Source organism: Zingiber officinale, chromosome 1B, assembly GCF_018446385.1.
Source record: "Zingiber officinale cultivar Zhangliang chromosome 1B, Zo_v1.1, whole genome shotgun sequence".
In the NCBI taxonomy this organism is placed as follows: Eukaryota; Viridiplantae; Streptophyta; class Magnoliopsida; order Zingiberales; family Zingiberaceae; genus Zingiber; species Zingiber officinale.
The window spans coordinates 128,303,062-128,322,629 of NC_055986.1; positions in this window are offsets into that span (position 1 = coordinate 128,303,062).

The window sequence follows — 19,568 nt, forward strand, 5'->3', positions numbered from 1 at the left end:
GAGCATGAGCACGAATGAGGTATAATGTGTCATCCCTGTGATTCCCTTGCATGGCAACATCTTGATGCTGTATTTCCCTCTTTTGCAATGAAATCACGTAATGTAAGATTGTGACTTGTTGTAGATAGATTTCAACCATTTGGTCAGTCAGGATAGTAATATTCATCTTGACCAGTTATATTAATACCGTACAATTTATCATCATGGATGTGCATGAAAGATGAATTTATGCTCCTTACCATGCTTATTCCTGGTCCAACCAATCCTAAAGATAAGATAGATATTTTCTTGCAACCTCTGATTATCGAGCTAAATGAATTATGGAATGTAGGATCGGTGACTTATGATATTACAAGTAAAACTAATTTTACATTGCATGCTGCCTTATTATGGATGATCAGTGATTTTCCAGCATACTTAATGTTGTTGGGATGGAGCACGACTGGTAAATTAGCATGCCCACATTGCATGACAGAGTTCGATGCATTTTCATTACCTTGCAGTGGGAAGGTATCTTGGTTTGATAATCACCGTAATTTTTTACTAGTTGATCACCCATTTAGGCGAAATAAGAAAAATTTTATAAAGAATATTGTAGTCTGAATACCTCCCAAACAATCCATGCTTCAGGTGAAGAAATCATTGAACAAGTAGATAGTTATGGATTTCTTCCAGTATCTCATCCTAATTCTGATGAGATAAATAAATATCTTGTTAAGATATGCAAGTGTAGTTGGAAGAAAAGGAGTATTTTCTAGGAGCTGATTTATTGAAAGTATCTACTCATTTGACATAATATAGATGTGATGCATGTTAAGAAAAATTTCTTTGATAATATCTTCAACACTGTTATGAATGTGTCTGGAAGGACTAAGGACATTGCAAAATCATATGAGGAATTAAAATAACTAATCAATAGACCAGAGTTACATTAGAATGAAACAACCAATAAGTTTCTAAAAGTTTGTTATACATTGGACAAAGATGGTAAACAAGCTTTATGTAGTTTGTTGAAAGAAATCAAATTCTCATATGGATATGCTTCGAATATGTCTCGATGCATTGATATGAACATGTTAAAGATGTTTAGAATGAAAAGTCATGACTACCACGTGTTCATGCAAAGACTTATTCCAATAGCTTTTCATGATTTACTTCCCAATAATGTCTAGCAAGCACTTACGGAGTTGAGTCTATTTTTCAGAGATTTGATGGCGAGGTGTATGTTGGATTGCGGCAACCGGCTAGAAGGGGGGTTGAATAGCCCTATAAAAATAAAGGAAAACCTTTCTTGAGCTTTCAACCGAACACTTGCATAAAAATATACAGAAAGTAATAAACAGAAGGAGGCTCACAAACTTGACTTGGTTACAACCAATGACGTTATTAATCTAAGGAATGAAACACGCACTAGAATATCTCCTTCAGACGGAGAAACCTCTTACAGCAATGACGCACAAAGAAATAGAAGCTAAACTACAACTGGAAGCGCACAAGTGTTGGAATACACAATTTCTGAGATGATCTTAAGCTTCTGGACCAAGGCTGTATTTATAGCCTTGGTCGGGGTGCCTGGAAAGGGTCCAGGCACCTGGGAGGAGATAAAATTTTATCCCCTTCGCAACGGATTACGTTTGACGTAATCTTGATAAAAATCCAACTCCGGGCGCTCGGAATGGTTCCGGGCGTCCGGACGGTCCGGGCACTCCGAATGGATCCGGGCACCCAGAGCACTAAAGTCAACCAAGTTGACTTTTGGTCCAGGCCCTCTACTCCGGTGCTACTCGCCTCGGTCTGGATCTTCCGCTCTGGCTACGCTCGCTTGGGTGATTTCAACCAACCGAAATAAGGCTCACCCGAACCCAATTTCGGCCTTCTCGAGCAACCTTCCGCTCCGGCTTCTCGTCCCTCGGAAATGTTGCACGCCTCCTTCTCGTCCACCCGCATACTCTTCCGTAGCGCCTCATACCTCAGACGCACCGAGTCCGTCGGCTCCCTCCCGTGCCGTCCTTCTCGCTAGCTGTGTCTTTTGCTCGACTTCCTGTGCTCCTAAGCTCCTGCACACTTAGACACAAGGTTAAAAACATGACAGGACCTAACTTAACTTATTGATCACATCAAAACAACCTTGGGGTTCCAACAATCTTCCCCTTTTTGATGTGAGCAACCCAAGTTAAGCTAGGGTAAATAGGTATAAAAAGAAATAACTACTATTGCAATAAAGTGCAAAAAGATAGAGAAATTTAGCGAAATTTTGGTCTATCTCCCCCTAAACTTATACTTTTCCTCCCCCTAGACATATACTTTTTCTTCTCCCCCTTTGATTACATAAAAAATGAGGTTCCGAGAAAAAAATCTAAGGGTTAAAACTTAGAAAATTTTGAAAATAAAAATGATTTAAAAATTTACAATAATTTTTAACAAAGTTTCTAAGTTGAAAAAAAAATCTAAGTTAAACAAAATTCTAAGTTAGATAATTTGCAAAATAAATATTTTTGAAAAATTTTCTAGCTTAAATCTTTGAGAATTTTCTAAGTAAAAACTTTAGGAAAAAAATTTAAGCAACAATTTCAGAAGAAATTTTAACTTAGGCAATAATTTTTGAGAATTTTTCTAAGTGAAAATTTTGCCCAAGAAAATTTTTAAATGCTTTATTAGAAAGTTAATTAAACATTTTCTTTCAATATTTTGGCTTCCAAACAGTGGCGTGACACTAGGTTCTTGGTTACTGGAGAAACAACCACTTTCTTTGACAAAGCCTCATAAAGAAATTTAATGTCTAATTTTCTCGCTGAAAGCTCTAAATCTAATTAACAGTTCAAGTTAAACAGGACTTTGGAACCCAATATAGGTTCCAGCCTACTGGATTAACTAAAAATTTCTTAGGGACATACCTTTTTGAAATATTCCTAATTTATCCCTTATGGTATCTAAAATACCAATTTAGATTATTAAATTTTCTAACATTTGTATTAGATGAGCATGCACGAGTTTTCAAGTTATTTACTTGTATTTTTAAATTATCATTTTCTAATTTTAACTTGTCTAACTCTTCTAAAGGGCAAGATTTAGCTAGTATAACTTTTAAATTTTTAATTTCTTTTTCTAACTTATAGCAATCCTTAATTAACAATTTAATAAACTTAAATAGTTTATCGGGAGGTAGAGATCGTACCTGACTTACCTTGTCGATCTCGTTGTTCGTGTCTCCCCCTGAACTGCTGCTATCTTCCGACGTAGCTCCCCCTTCATCGATGCTCTCGATGCTCATTTCGAAAGAGCTTGACTCGCAGTCGTCGTCTTGATGACTTGCTATTAGTGCAAGTCCGGAGAAGGCCTTGACTTCCGATTCGGACGACGTATCATCCCACGTTGCTTTTAAGGCCTTACATTTTTGAACAGGCTTCTTACCTTTGTCCTTGTCCTTATTCCTCAGCTTGGGGCAGTGGTCCTTGGCGTGCCCTTCTTCGTTGCAGTGGTAGCAATGGATCGTCCTTTTCTTTCTACCCTACGGATGGTTAGTATTTTTAGATTTACAAAGTTTTTTGAAACATCTTACCATCATAACCATTTCCTCATCGTCGAGAGAGGACTCTAACTCAAGTTCGTCACTCGATGCTTTGAAGGCGACGTTGTGCTTGGGCTTCTTCGTACCTGCACATCTTGATTCATGCACTTCAAATGTCGAGAATAATTCTTCTAAAGTAATTTTTCCTAAATCTTTAGAAATATAAAAGACATCTACGAGTGATGCCCATTTCATATTTCTAGGAAAAGAATTTAGTGTGTACCTTAGCGAATCTCAGTTACTTACCTTTTCTCCGAGATTCGAAAGTTCGGTGATAAGCTCTTTGACTCTTGAGTGTAGATGCGCAGTTGTTTCGTCTTCTCCAAGTCGTAGGTTGATGAGATGGTTGCGAAGTAGATCCCATCTTGCGAGCTTGGCTTTGGACGTCTCTTCGTGCAACTCAAGGAACTTCTCCCAAAGTTCCTTCACGGAGTCATAGTTGCCGATTCGGTTGACTTCTTGTGGCGGAAGAACACTCAGCAGATGGTACTCCGCTTTGTCATTTGCCACGTAGTCGACCTGCTCCTTTTTCGTCCATTGATATTTTTCTTTGCCCTCCGGTGCTACAAAACCAAATTCCATTATAAGAAGTAATTCAAAGTTGGTTTTGAAAAATACCTGCATTCGCTTTTTCCAAGTAGCGAATTCCCCTTCAAATTTTGGCGGGTAGATGCTTGGTTCTACCATTAGTTCGGTGCTTCGTTTGGCAGTTAGTCCTCCTGAAGCGTCCTGACTTTGATACCACTTCTTTAGATCACGGCGGTCGGCTAGAAGGGGGGGGGGTTGAATAGCCCTGTAAAAATAAATGAAAACCTTTCTCAAACTTTCAACCGAACACTTGCATAAAAATAAACAGAAAGTAATAAACAAAAGAAGGCTCACAAACTTGACTTGGTTACAACCAAGGATGTTGTTAATCTAAGGAATGAAATGCACACTAGAATATCTCCTTCAGGCAGAGAAGCCACTTACAGCAATGACGCACAAAGAAATAGAAGCTAAACTATAACTGAAAGTGCACAAGTGTTGGAATACACAATTTCTGAGATGATCTTAAGCTTCTGGACCAAGGCTATATTTATAGCCTTGATCGGGGCACCTGGAAAGGGTCCAGGCACTTGGAAGGGGATAAAATTTTATCCCCTTCGTAATGGATCGTGTTTGACGCGATCATGATAAAAATCCAACTCCGGGCGCCCGGACCACTAAAGTCAACCAAGTTGACTTTTGGTCCGGGCCCTCTGCTCCGGTGCTACTCGCCTCGATCCGGGTCTTCCGCTCTGACTCCGCTCTCTTGGGTGATTTCAGCCAATCGAAATAAGGCTCACCCGAACCCAATTTCGGCCTTCTCGAGCAACGTTCCGCTCCGGCTTCTCGTCCCTCGGAAACGCCGCGCGCCTCCTTCTCGTCCGCCCGCATACTTTTTCGCAGCACCTCGTACCTCAGACACACCAAGCTCGTCGGCTCCCTCCCGTACCGTCCTTCTCGCTTGTTGCGTCTTTTGCTCGACTCCCTGTCCTCCTAAACTCCTGCACACTTAGACACAAGGTTAAAGACATAACAGGACCTAACTTAACTTGTTGATCACATCAAAACAACCTTGGGGTTCCAACAGTGTATTATGACAGTCGATATGCTTCAGCTAGAAGCAGACATTCCTCTCAAACTTTGTAAGCTGGAGTACATATTTTCACCTAATTTTTTTGATTCAATGGAACATCTACCAATACATTTACCATATGAGGCACGAATAGATGGTCCTGTGCAATACAGATGGATGTATCCATTTGAATAGTTTTTGAGAAAATTAAAGAATAATGTTTGTAACAAAGCAAGAGTTGATGGGTGAATGTGTAATTGTTATCTAGTTGAGGAAGCATCTTTCTTCTGCTCCTATTATTTTGCTGATAATGTTAAAACCAGACATCACAAGTGCCATAGAAATTCTGATGATACTCAGAATATAGACCCATCGATGCTTTCTATTTTTAATTTTTGGTAAACCAATGGGTGCAGCTGTTTCTAGATGGTTAACTCAACAAGAATATCATGCTTCAAGAACATACATACTCTTAGACTGTGATGAGGTCAAACCATACATAAAGTAAGTTAACTTCTCTAATCAAACATTTATCTCATTGTATTTGTTTGTTTGATATCCTAATTGTCTTAAAATTACCTTCTTTGATAGCTTGTACAAACAACAATTATATCTATAAAATCCATCAATGGGTGCAAGTGAGGTAGCTGAAAAATTAGAGAATGAATTTGCATTATAGTTTCAAATATATGTAAGTTTGAGAAATTTTCATAAATCTTCATTAAATTAAGTTCGACCTTAATTTATATCATAACTATTTTGATAGGTGAAAGACCGCAGAATATCAAATGTGCAAGATGATAGAATATTGAATCTTACATCAGGACCCCTTCATCAAATCATGGTTTACTATGGTTACTATGTTAATGGTCTCAAATTCCACGTGACACAATGAGATTCATGGAGATTAACTTATAATTCTGGTGTTTGCATTAAAGGATCTATCGACAACAATAACACTGACTTTAATTACTATGGTAGACTTGAGAAAATCATAGAGGTTGAATATCCTGCATTACCTATAAAAAGGTGTGTATTGTTCAAATGTTCATGGTATGATCTGACCCCAAGAATAGGTATCAAAATACATCCAAATTATAATTTAGTTGAGGTTAATGCAAATAAAAGGTTCAGGAAGATTGAACCTTTCATTTTTGGGGTACAAGCGAGTCAAGTTTTTTATCTTGAATATCCTATGAAGAAAAGAAGATCTAGTTAATGGTTGTCTATTTGTCAAATGAAGATTTGTTTGACCATAGAAATGTCGAACACCATCACTGCTCAAAACCATGATGTATTTCAGAATGACGAAGTAGAGAGACATTCAGTTGATTCACAATTCGAATCTACATCACAATTACTTGTAAATGTTAATGTCACTTACGAGGAGATAGAATGATAGAGAGATATCCAGTAGTGAGGATCTTGTTGAACTAATGGAGTCTAGCGACAATGACTTAGAAACTGTTAATGTTGAGTATAAATGCTTCTAGAGTCTAGCATTGATTAAATTTTAGCATTATTGTTCATTAGGTAAGTTATGATTCAATCATGTTTTGTTGCTTAATTATCATTTAGTAAACTTTATTATGATGTGTCGTAATGTTATTTTATAGATATTATATATCATGGCAGACCATCCAATACCTCTTCATGAATCTACAGTGCTTAGGGTTGTTGAAGAGTCATAAGTAATTCAAGTTATTTATTTATATAACATATATCTTATTTCTTAATATTTTTTATGCGTAGGTTTACTCCTGATAGTCATCGATTAGTGACAAATATTAGCAGAAAATTTAAAGAAAGAGTCTACATTTTTGGTACTACATGGAGAAATGTAGACCAAGAGACCAAAGATTTTTATTATAATGAATTTGTGGTAAGTAAATTGAATATGCACAATATATTTATCCTTTAATATACTAAATTTTTTATTTTTAATTGCAAAAAAAATATACGTGGGAGGATGGACACTATAGGATCGTAAAGCGCTAGAGGGGGGGGGGGTGAATAGCGCTCATGACTTTCACTTTCATTTTGAGTAAACACACAGTAGAGTAAACAGAAATCAATCGAGAACACCAAGGATTTACTTGGTTAGGAGCCTGTGGCGACTCCTACTCCAAGGCCCGCACGTAAGAGTGTTTTCGATGGGTAATCACTATAGCTTCAAAAATTACAACTTGAATTACAATATTAATGCAATAATTAAAAGCATACCGACAAATAAGAAAGGAGAAATTAAGGCTTCCGGTTGTCGGAGTCGAGTTATGGCTTTGTCGGATCGTCCTTTGAGTAACACACGGAAGAAGGATTGTAAGTTTGTGTTATTGTGCATCAATTCGTGACCTGCTTATATAGGGTCGTTGAAGGCGCCTTAAAGCTCCCTGGAAGGCGCCTTCTGCCCTGCTTCCTGCGCAGGTGTAGCCAAGGCACCTCCAACAGCCTTGGAGGCGCCTCGGACACTATTCATCCTAGCATATCTTTGTGTAACTTCATTCCTACAAGGTATATTAGTCTACAAACAAAGTATACCCTGCAAAACCAAGTTAGCATAATAAAATATAACAAATACAAGTATTTGACGATCATCGGACTGTCCAGTTCTGACTTCGAGTTTCTCGAAAACCCTAGGTCGAACCGACATCTACTGTTCCCTCACCAGGGAATACGTCCTCACCTACTCCTCTCAGGAGAGTTTACCTATTACTAGATTGATCCTCCAGACCAACTAGACATTTCCTCAACAGCCGAAGCTTCCAGTCTTCATACTGCACGTCTGCTCCACGACCCGTCCAGACTTCCACCCGGTTCACGACACCAGGATTTCAACCTAGAGTCCCCGACTCTAGGATTTTGCCCAAAGCTCTCGACCCGCCAAGACTTTCTGCCTAGGGTTACCACCCCTTAGGGTTTTCCACCTACCTAATCGTAGTTAGGACTTTTGCCAAGTACACTTAGGACTTTCCTACAATCTCATTCAAACTCGTTAGATCACAAATAACCTTAACTTTGAACCCTTTGCCATTATCAAAACTCAGGTTCAATCATCTAATGCTTTCCGCACCAACAATCTCTCCCTTTTTTATTATGATAACACTGTTCAAAGTCAAGTAAAACATAACAATAAATAAAGAAATTTAAGCATGAGCATAAATACAATAATTTGTAAAAAAAATACCCTTATGCTCCCCCTTTCATAAAAGTTATATTTAAATTCTTAACTTTGACTTTTCTCTCCTCCTTTGACATAAATAAAAAATAATACTAAGTAGAAAGAAGGTAGTTTTACATGTAAAGATAGAAAAAAATATTTATTCTATTTAACTTTAAGCTCCCCCTGAAGGGTAACAATTAAAAAACTTAGCTAATTTTTAAGTATTTGAAAGTGAGTCAGCATTTTTTTTAAAAAAAAACTTAGCTAAACTTAGCTTTTGAAAATAAGTACATTGAAACACATTTAGCTAATTTAAAATACTTAGCTTTTTCTAAAAAATAAGTTAGCTAAATTTTAGCTCTGAAAATAATTATTTTGTCAAGTACTTTGCTTTCAAAAGAAGCTGATAAAAACTTAGCTTTATAGAGTTTTTTTTTAAATGCTTAGTTAAAAGTACTCAGTTTACAAAAGATCTTGATAAAAGATTAGTTTAAAAGATTTGATAAAAACTGAGTTGAGTGCTTAGTTTTTTTTTTTTAAAAAATATTTTTAAAAAAACTTAGCTTTTAAAAAAAATTTGATAAAAACTTTGGCTTTAAAAATATTTTCTTGTAAAAATACTTAGCTAAGTAAATGATTTCTTTGAAAAAATACTTAAACATACTTTATCCAAAACTTAGTTTCTATTTTTTTTCAAAAATAATTTATTTTTATTTTCAAAAATAGTTTGAACTTCCTCTTTCAGAAAAGTTTAACTTTGAAAAATAATACTCTAACAAAAATAAAAATTAATGTCTTAAACTTCTTTGCACTCCCCCTTAATTAATGCCTTAAAAATATTTTGAGAATCCTAGAGTCCAAGCATATGTAAGATAAAAGAAATTATCTATTTTTCTAATTTTTCAAGGTAGTTGTCTATTTTCCTGATTTTCCATCTCACCCTTTCTAAGTTATCAAATATGTAAAATTTATGAGTTTGTGTGAGACGGAGTTAAGTTAAGCTGATTTTATTTTTAACTTTTTTTTAAAAAATATTTATAATATTTAATTATTTTAAAAATAATTTAAGTTAAATTTAGATTTCAAAAATATTAAATTTAAAATTTTAAAATATTTAAGTTAAAATTTGAAATTTTAAAATATAAGTTTAATTAGATTTAAACATTTGACAATAATTAAAATTTTGAAGATTTTAAAAATATATTAAAAATTAATTAAGTTTGAAATTCTAGACTTTCATTATGATTTGAAAATTAATTATCATTTAAAAATAATTAAGATTTTAAAAATATAAGAATTGATAATTTAAAATTTAATTATGATTTGAAAATTAATAATTAAATAATTAAGATTTTTGAAATTTATTATGATTTTAAAATTAATTACGATTTTGAAATTATGAGATTAAAATTAATTATGAAATTAAGTAAGATTTTGAAATTAATTATAATTTTATAAATAATTATGATTTTGTAAATAATTATGATTATGAAATTAAGTAAGATGATTTTAAAAATAATTATGATTTTGAAATTTATTATAATTTTGTAAATAATTATGAAATTAAGTAAGATGATTTTGAAAATAATTATGATTTTAAAATTAATTATGATTTTAAAATTAATTATTCAAAATTAATTAAGTTAACTTAATTGAATTAATTTAGATTTGGTTAACTACTTTAAACCTAGGTCCATCTCACCCTTTTCTAGATTTTCAATCAGGAAACATTAATAGTTTTGTGAGATTGTTAATTTAATCTTCAATTTAAATTCCAATCTAAGGATTAATCAATATTTGAGTTAGACTTAGGTTTAACAGTCAGTTAATTAAATATGTATTTCAATAATTGGCTTCCAGCCTGTGGCCAGGCACTAGGCTTTCTTGGGCATGAGATCATCTACCACTTCTAGACAAAGCCTTTTAAAAAAAAATTAAATATTTAATTTATTTTCTGAAAATCTTATGTCTAACTAGTCAAGTGTTGATCAAGCCTAAGTCCTTATCTATCCTAATATAGATTAAGCAATTAGTAATCATGAATGACATTTATCAATTAATTATTTATATGCATATTCATGGTAATTATGCATGGATCAGACAAATCAAGCATTTATTAGTTAATTTAACAAGTTACAATTTTAAGTTAACTTTTATGTTGAGTTTTAAGTTTACAAATTAATTTAGTGTTTATTGATTGACTTTATAAAAAAGGCACTTGATTATAGCTTGTTTTATGGAGTTTAAGTTTCACCTTAGACTTGTAATTCAAGTCTAGATTTTGTAATTTGGTTAAATTATTAACAATCTTTTCTAATTTATCAATTTTATCTTTTAAAATATTATTTTTGTATTTCTAATTTTCTAAGAGTTAATTTCTTATTTTTATTAAACAATTTTGAATAATTCTTATTTGAATTTGAATCAACTTTATTCATTGCATTATTATCATGGATATCTAATTTTGAAGAGAAATCTATACTAGAGCAAGCAGGATTAGTTAGGGTACATATATGTGTTGCAAAAAATTAGATTTTCATGTAATGTAAATTTACTTACCTTGATTTCTCCCCCTGAATTCTTGGGTCTTCTTTTTGGACATTGACTTTTGCAGTGACCCATTCGTTTGCACTTGGAGCATTCAATGTGCTTCTTCCCTTTCCTGATTGATTTCTCCTTCTCCTCCGATTGTGCCGGTTGAATCTTACGAGTAAGACACTTGTTTCTATAGTGCCCTCTCTCCCTTCACTTAAAAAAAGTCATATGAATTTTTGAATTTACAATTTTATCTTTTAGATCCATGATAGGACTCTCCCCCTTGACTATTGTCATCTCAAATTCGGACTTAGATTCAGCTATCTCTTCCTTGGCCATTAGTGCTATGAAATCGATCTGATATGATTCTTCTAAGTCTGGTTCGGAGGTTGCCTCCGGAGATTCATACTCAAATTCGAACTCAGGTTCAATTTGGTCTTCTGGCTCTGAAGGAATCCCATGAAGCTTGTTCAACTTCTCCCAAAGCTCTTTAGCATTGTTGAACTTTCCAACTCGACCAAGCTCTGAATTTGTTAGTCTGCATAGGAGAGTACATGTTGTTTTTGCACCTGTCTCGATTTTTCTCCTTGTTTGTGTATCCCACTTGTCACAGGCGATGGGCACACCTTATTTGGTGGGGAGTATAAATCTGATCTAGACTATGCTCCATATCTCCATTTGGGTCTTCAGTTGATGCTCCATCTGGTCTTTCCAGTATCCGAAAATCTTCACCGGAGAAAAGAGGCGGACAAGCTGTGTTGGAGCCTTCTTGATAGGCCATTAAAGAGGAGAAATCTTGCACACAATAAGAAAAATAATAAATGTTCCAAGACTTGGTCTTGAATTAGTAGTGCGGGAGAAAATAAAATATTTTATTAATTTTGAAAAGAAAGAAAAATAATAATAATAAAATAATAACAAAATATTAATAAAATATTAATAAAATATTATAACAGATTTTGGTAACTTTGATATTTTACTAATATTAACTAATGGTGAAAAGATGAGAATGACTTTTTTAAGATAAATTTGGAGGGAAAAAATGAAAGGTGTAAGAATCTATTTTAAGAAAAAATGGTATATAGTTTGTTTTTCAAAGAAGAACCCCCTGCTCGATTGATGGTTTCACCAATTCAGAGCGGCCTAGCTCTAATACCAATTGTAGGATCATAAAGCGCTAGAGGGGGGTGAATATCGCTTGTGGCTTTCACTTTCGTTTTAAGTAAACACACAGCAAAATAAATAGAAATCAATCGAGAACACCAAGGATTTACTTGGTTCGGAGCCTGTGACGACTCTTACTCCAAAGCCCACACGTAAGAGTGCTTTCGATGGGCAATCACTATAGCTTCAAAAATTACTACTTGAATTACAATATTAATGCAATAATTAAAAGTATACCAACAAATAAGAAAGGAGAAATTAAGGATTTCGGTTGTCGGAGTCGAGTTACAGCTTTGTCGGATCGTCCTTTGAGCAGCACACGGAAGAAGGATTGCAAGTTTGTGTTGTTGTGCATCAATTCGTGACCTACTTATATAGGGTCGTTGAAGGCACCTTAAAGCTCCCTAGAAGGCACCTTCTGCCCTGCTTCCTGTGCAGCTGTAGCCAAGGCGCCTCCAACAGCCCTGGAGGCCCCTCAGACACTATTCGTCTGAGCGTATCTTTGTGTAACTTCATTCCTGCAAAGCACATTAGTTTATAAACAAAGTATATCCTACAAAGTCAAGTTAGCACAATAAAACACAACAAATACAAGTATTTGACAGTTACCGGACTGTCTGATTTTGACTTCGAGTTTCTTGAAAACCTTAGGTCAAACTGACTCCTACTATTCTCTTACCAGGGAGCGTGTCCTCACCTACTCCTCTCAGGAGAGTTTATCTGTTGCCAGATTGATCTTCCAGACCAACTGGAATTTTGTTCAGCGTCCGAAGCTTCCCATCTTCATGCTGCACGTCTGCTCCACGACCCGTCCAGACTTCCAACTCATTCGCGACACCAGGATTTCAACCTAGAGTCCCCGACTCTAGGATTTTACTCGAAGCTCTTGACCCGCCAAAACTTTTCGCCTAGGGTTGCCACCCCCTAGGACCTAGGGTCACCACCACCTAGGATTTTTCACCTGCCTAACCGCAGCTAGGACTTTTGCCTAAGTACACTTAGGACTTTCCTGCAATCTTATTCAAACTCGTTAGACCACAAATAATCTTAACTTCGAACCCTTTGTCATTATCAAAACTCAGGTTCAATCGTCTGATGCTTCTCGCACCAACAGACACGAGGCAGAATTTGCAGCGATGTGGAATATTTATTGTGTTAAATTGTACAAAGACCTCTTATATTATATAGAAAGAATGGCACAAAGCCAACTTATGTATCCGACGAGATCTGGGATTAGAGCCATCAATTTGGGTTGGGCCCGTCGGGTTGGCCCGTCCCTTTAAACAATTTAAGCGGGTTGGGTTGGAATTTTATCAATCCAAGCCTGCCATGACCCGCACGGGTTAGCCCGCGATGGGTTTAGGTTAGCCCGTGGGTTAAGAAACACATGTAAGCTAAGTTTTTTGTTAATTTATTATCTTTTTTTGTTATAATTTTGAAATAAAAATAGTACTTTTCATCCCACATAACTACTCGTTTGTGTTCATTTATATTTAAAATACATGTTTATGGATACATTTGGTTGATGAAACATTTTCGAAATAAAACATTACAAATATGAAATATTTTTTATTTTTTTTAAAAAAAATTGATGGACCCGCGGGTTGGCCCGCTAAACTCGTAACCCGCCTTGAATTGGGTTGGGTTGGAAATTCCCCAACCCGTCAAGTTGACAGGTCGGCCTGCCCCGCCCAGCCAAATGATTGACCCACCATGGGCTGACCTGCCCCGCCATAGATTGACCCGTTTGACAGCTCTATTTGGGATGCATGGATGACCACTTGGTCTTCATCTCACTTGGTCTGTAGAGAGATGACATGCAAAGGCTCTAAAATATCGAGAAAATAGGAATACAGAGTCAGGTGACCTGAGTACTAGATTCGCTCGGCATACATCAGGATCCCGATCCATTGTTGAGAACGCTATCGATATGGTGAGTGTAATTTAAAGTTATATAAATTAAAGTTTTATTTATTAATAAATTTTCATAATTTTGGCCCAACTTATTTATGTATGTAGGAGCGTTCTTTAGAAAGGCAACCAACTTGCCTGGAGATCTTTCTCAAGACTCACTAGAGAAAGGATGACACATATGTTGATGCTCGATCCAAGAACATTGGGGTTTGAATTATTAACTTTATTATATTTAATCATTAATAATGATTAATTAGCTTTAGTAATTGGGTACAAGATATAAATCATATATATTTTTTCTGTAACATCCGTAAATTTTCTCTTTCCCAAAAGAGCAAAAAGAAAAAAAATAAAAATATATTTATAAATAACCCGGGTTAGGATTAAACCCTAGACCTCTTACTTGAGATTTGTTTAAGTAGTCATTAGGTGGTGGTAAAGCATCACATGAGCAATATGAAACAATTCATTATATGTGGAGAGATGCTTCAATTTCCACTTGGTATAAAAGGGAAAGCAAGAGATGAAAACCTAACTTTTCATCTTCCTCTTCCTTTCCTCTCTAGCCGAATCCTCTCTTGTCCCCTTTGTGGTTTTGGCCAAGATCAAGAAACCTAGGTCCAAGCTTCTAAGTTCTTCAAGTGGAGGATCTAAGAGGAGAGTTTTTGCAAGGATTGGTACGTGGGTGAAGGGCGACTCGGAGATTAAGGCATACGAGGGAGGATTTTGTCTTCCTTACACCTTATAATAGTAAGATCTAGCAAAAGGAAGTAAGTACCCCTCACTTGCAGTATAAGTTGCTTCAAAGATGCATTTTGTAATGTCTTTTATGCATGATTTAGAAGATACATGTTGAGATACGCTTTAGACATGTTAAGGAATATGCATGTCATGTTATGTATGATGCCCTCTAAAGTTTTGGGGATTAAGAGCATGTGTAGGAAATCTTGAATTGCTTCCCATTTAGTTTTTGGGCTAAGAAGCAAATTCAAGTGCCCTAAAGTGCTTCCCTATAAGTGTAGGGGAATTAAGCGCACATAAGGAGTTTGTTTAAATGACAAGCAAGTGCAAGTAAAAGAAATCAATAGTTAAAAGAAAGTATTTTACTTTAGAAAGGCATGTACTGGACACAAGGTCCATGGGTGGGCTCCTAGATCGCCCCTAGGCCCCTAGATCGCCTAGTAGTACCTTAATGGGTTCGGGATTAGTTACCTCGGATCTTATTAAGGATGTGCGCAAAGTGGTACAATGTCGGGCTCAAAGCAAGTTGTTTATTATTTTCACTAGTTATGTAATATAAAGTTTTCAAAATTCATTGTTTGCTTTAGTGGAAGCATTCCTATGGTTGAGAACTTGAGTTATAAAGCGCAGTATTGATGAACTCTATAATAAGCCAAGATTCCTGTTTTCATTACATTACCAGCATGCTTTTAAGTTGATGTTTTGCATGATAAACCTGTTTAAAAATACATGTCATGCACACATTTCCAAATTATGCATTTTAGCGTGAGTTACTGTCAAGTGCATGTTTGTGTTTTCCCTAAGCAGTTTTAAAAGCATGTTTCCATTGTTGTATTTTCCTCGAGCAGTTTTAAAAAGCATGCCCTCTTTTAATGTATCGTTTTGTAAGTAAATGGTACTTACTAAGCATCCGCTTATAGATTTGCATTTCCTTATACTACAGATAAAGGAAAAGGAAAGCTTGAGTAGGAGGAGGCAGCAGGAGCAGTGTTTGTGTGTGTGTGTGACGGAACAATGGAAGGAGATCAGAGAATTTGTTATTGTGTGGAACATGTTAGAGCTTGAGTATTTTATTCTTTCCGCTTTACATAAAATACTGTCACTAATTGTTTAGGATGAATTTATCGATTTGGCAAAATTTAGAGTGGCAAGGATAAGTGAAAAATGGGAGAACAAGCTATTTTGGTAGAGCAAGGTGTGACCCTTCGCACGGCCCGTGGCATGACCGTGCAGGTTCACACGGCCTCCCACTGCATGCTCTCGGCCAAGGTGACATGGTCGTGTGGAATCACACGGCCGCGCACCTCTTCCTCTCGGCCAAGGTGACACGGTCGTGTGGAATCACACGGCCGTGCACCTCTTCCTCTCAGCCAAAGCTACACGGTCGTGTCACTCTTCCTCTCGGCCGAAGTGACACGGTCGTGTGGGTTCACACGGCCGTGCCCCTCTTCTCCTCTGCCAAGGGTCACAGCCGTGTGACCCTCACACGACCGTGCCCTGCGCCAGCCAGGAGTACACTACCTGCCAGGGCCACACGACCCAGACCCGTTAGAAACTTTAGACTCCCTTTCAGCTCTGCTTGGCTCCAAGTCATGTCCTACCAGTCGTAACAAGTTAGAATAGATCTATGCACTGAGCAACATATAATAGGTAAGAATGCTGAAATTTAGATGTACAGAAAAGCGTAGCGTCTGTCTTGTAAGTTAAGGTTATAAGAAGGGCGGGTGTTACATTTTCTATACAGGAGGAAATAACAAGTAGGGTGACTTAGGCATTTCTACCACCAGTAGAGGGAGGGGAATCACAGGATCTATCCATACAGCAAATAAATGATATTTATTAAGATGTTATGGGTGGAAGGACAAAGAACTGCAACTTGATGTTTTTTATTTATCATACATAAATTAAGCAAAATCTATTTATTCTATTTGGATATTATTAGATATTTATTTACAATTGTATTACATTTTTTCAGGAGTCTGTATTAATACATTCACCATCATTATCATCATTGGATATCCAAAATATAATCTAAGTATTTTTTACATGTAAAATTAGTTATATATTATAATTTTTAATTATATATTGCATTTGCAACGATTCATTCTGATCATAATCTCTTGTATTTGACTTTTACAGGATTATATTTGGATATATGTGTATGAGATGTATCATGGTAAGTATTTTGGATATTTTGTATTTGCCTTTTACTTGTCATTCACTCTTGGATAATTATGATTGTGAGTATTTTGTATTTGGATAGATATGCTTTGTTTTGTACTGAATTTTGGAGATTTGGACAGTTATGATTGTATTTTGTATTTGAATTTTGGATTGATTGTTTGTATGTTGTGAGCATTGTATTTGTGAGTATGTTGTATGAATTGTGATTTATGTATGGAATGTATTTGACTTGCCATCGTTTGTGATGATTTTTATTAATATGAAAATTGTATACAAGATACGTACGTTGTAAATAAAATGTGACGACCACCCTTCTCACTACTCTCTAAAGGTGTCCATTACATAACTACTATAAACTCTTACTTAACTAGTGTAACAAACTGTACTTAAATTTTTCCCGAAAACTTAAAATTTCGGCAGAGTATATGCTGTTCGGCAGGACTAAAATACAATACAATACTCTAAATTCAGAACATGCACATATAACTCATAATAACAGAAACATATGAAACTATATCTCAATGCAAACACAACGTATCTACTTACTAAACAAAACTCATCTTAGCATGCGATCTAAAACAAGAATAATCTCAAATGACATGAATATAAGGTACAATCTCAAATGTTTCTTAACCACTAAAACACGGAAACTTAATAATGCCCCAAGTCTCTCCCATAGTCCTGACATCACACATCATCGAACACCTCCTTGTCGCCTTCCTTTGCTATAGCTTTTCCTTTCCTTTATCTGCAGTAAGAGGAAATGCAAACTATAAGCGAATGCTTAGTAAGCGCTGGCTAACACAAAAACTCATTGTGCACATACACGTGCATAACAACAAAACAACTAGATGCTTAAAGGGATCTAAAATCTCTGCACCTCTGCTGAATATGGTACACGCCTACTGCCAAGACAAAAGGAAGTAGATGCTTAAAGAGAACAAAGAATCTGCATTGCTAAAGGAGATAAATTGAAATGCTACTATTGTGATTCCCGCCTACTGCATATACTAAAGGAAACTAGAAGCTTAATGAATAATAAAATCTACAATGCTTTATTTGTTGTGAAAGGGCTGTTCTGGCTGAAACAAGGCTGTGCATGTTTGATAAATTAGCTAGGCACTCGAACAAACTGAAATGCTAACAGAACACCAAAACCGCATGCTGGAATTTAGGTAAGGCTGTTCAAAAATAGCAAGGAGAGTCTAAGCCAAAACTGCTAATATGGAGAACCTGTTCCTTCTCATGGAATAGCAAAGAAAATTGAAAACTGAAATTCCAAACTACACAACGGAGATCAAAGGCGACCAATTCAAAAGACTAGCTCTTTTAACTGTTCCTACTTAATAAGAAAACCCAGAACTCAATCTACAATGCTTTCAAATACAAGGTTGGTTATACTCACTGCATGAATTCAAAACCCTAACGCCACAAGGAGGATTGTTCATGCTTGGCAAGGAAGTAAAGAAGAAAACAAAGTTACGGAACTACTCCTACTGCAGGTGAGTAGTAACTTACCCTTCGTGTTCTTGGACTTACAACCGAAGAAGAAAAGGGCTCCTAGGGTTTCGAAGATTGCAAGCTTCGACCTCCTCTTCGTGCTCACGGTTTCCCCTCGATGAGAGGATCACTAGGATGGAAAGAGCTCTCGGATTGGACCCTTGGTCGGCCATCGGAGTTGAAACCCTAGCCTCCTTTGTGTTTTCGCCCGAGCAGAGAACGGCGACGCGCCGCGCGTGAGAGAAAGGAAGAAGAGAGGAATTAGCTCTCGCGAAAATTAAGTCCTCTTTTTATAACTAGGGCATTCTGTTATTAACTATCACTTAAATAAAATTCCGCTCTTTCCTTAATCAGCAACGCCCGCTTGGGCACTTGGTCAGCCGGATTCGCTTAAGGTTCGGGTCGGGTCGGAGGTCACAGGTTCGAACCTCGGCCGATCCTATTTATTTTTTGAAACTGCTCCCTTTTGGTAAAAATACCCAACGAACTCCAAAAATTACATAAAAATACTCTAAAAATTTCTAAAAATCTCTAGAATATTTCTAAGACATTTCTAAATATTTTTAAGGATGTTTAGAACTCAAAACAAGGAAATTTTGGGTCGTTACAATCCCCCATACCTTATAAAAAGTTTGTCCTCGAACTTAGAATAATTATAGATATTTCTGTCTCATACTGTACTCACGCTCCCAAGTGACTTCCTCATGCTTCTGGTTCTGCCAGATGACCTTCACTAGTGGCACCTCTTTGTTTCTTAGTCTCTTGACTGCTCTGTCCATTATCTGTGTAGGTCTGCTCTCATAGCTAAGATCCTCCTGGATCTGCACCGACTGAGGCTGAATCACTTGGCTAGGGGCGTGGATGCACTTCTTTAGCATGGAGACATGAAATACATTATGTATTGCTAACATGTCTTGAGGTAAGTCCAGCTTGTAATCTACTTTCCCAATCCTCTCGGTGATCAGGTAAGGTCTTACATAGCGAGGACTTAATTTTCCCTTATTGTCAAATCTCATCACTCCCTTCATAGGAGCGACTTTGAGAAAAACTGAATCCCCTACTTGAAACTCAAGTGGCCTACGGCGTGTGTCAGCATAACTTTTCTTTCTACTCTGGGCAATCTCAATCCTCTGTCTGATCTTCTGGATAGCCTGAGTGGTTTCATCTATCATCTCAGTCTGAATGCCCAGCTCTACTTCCAT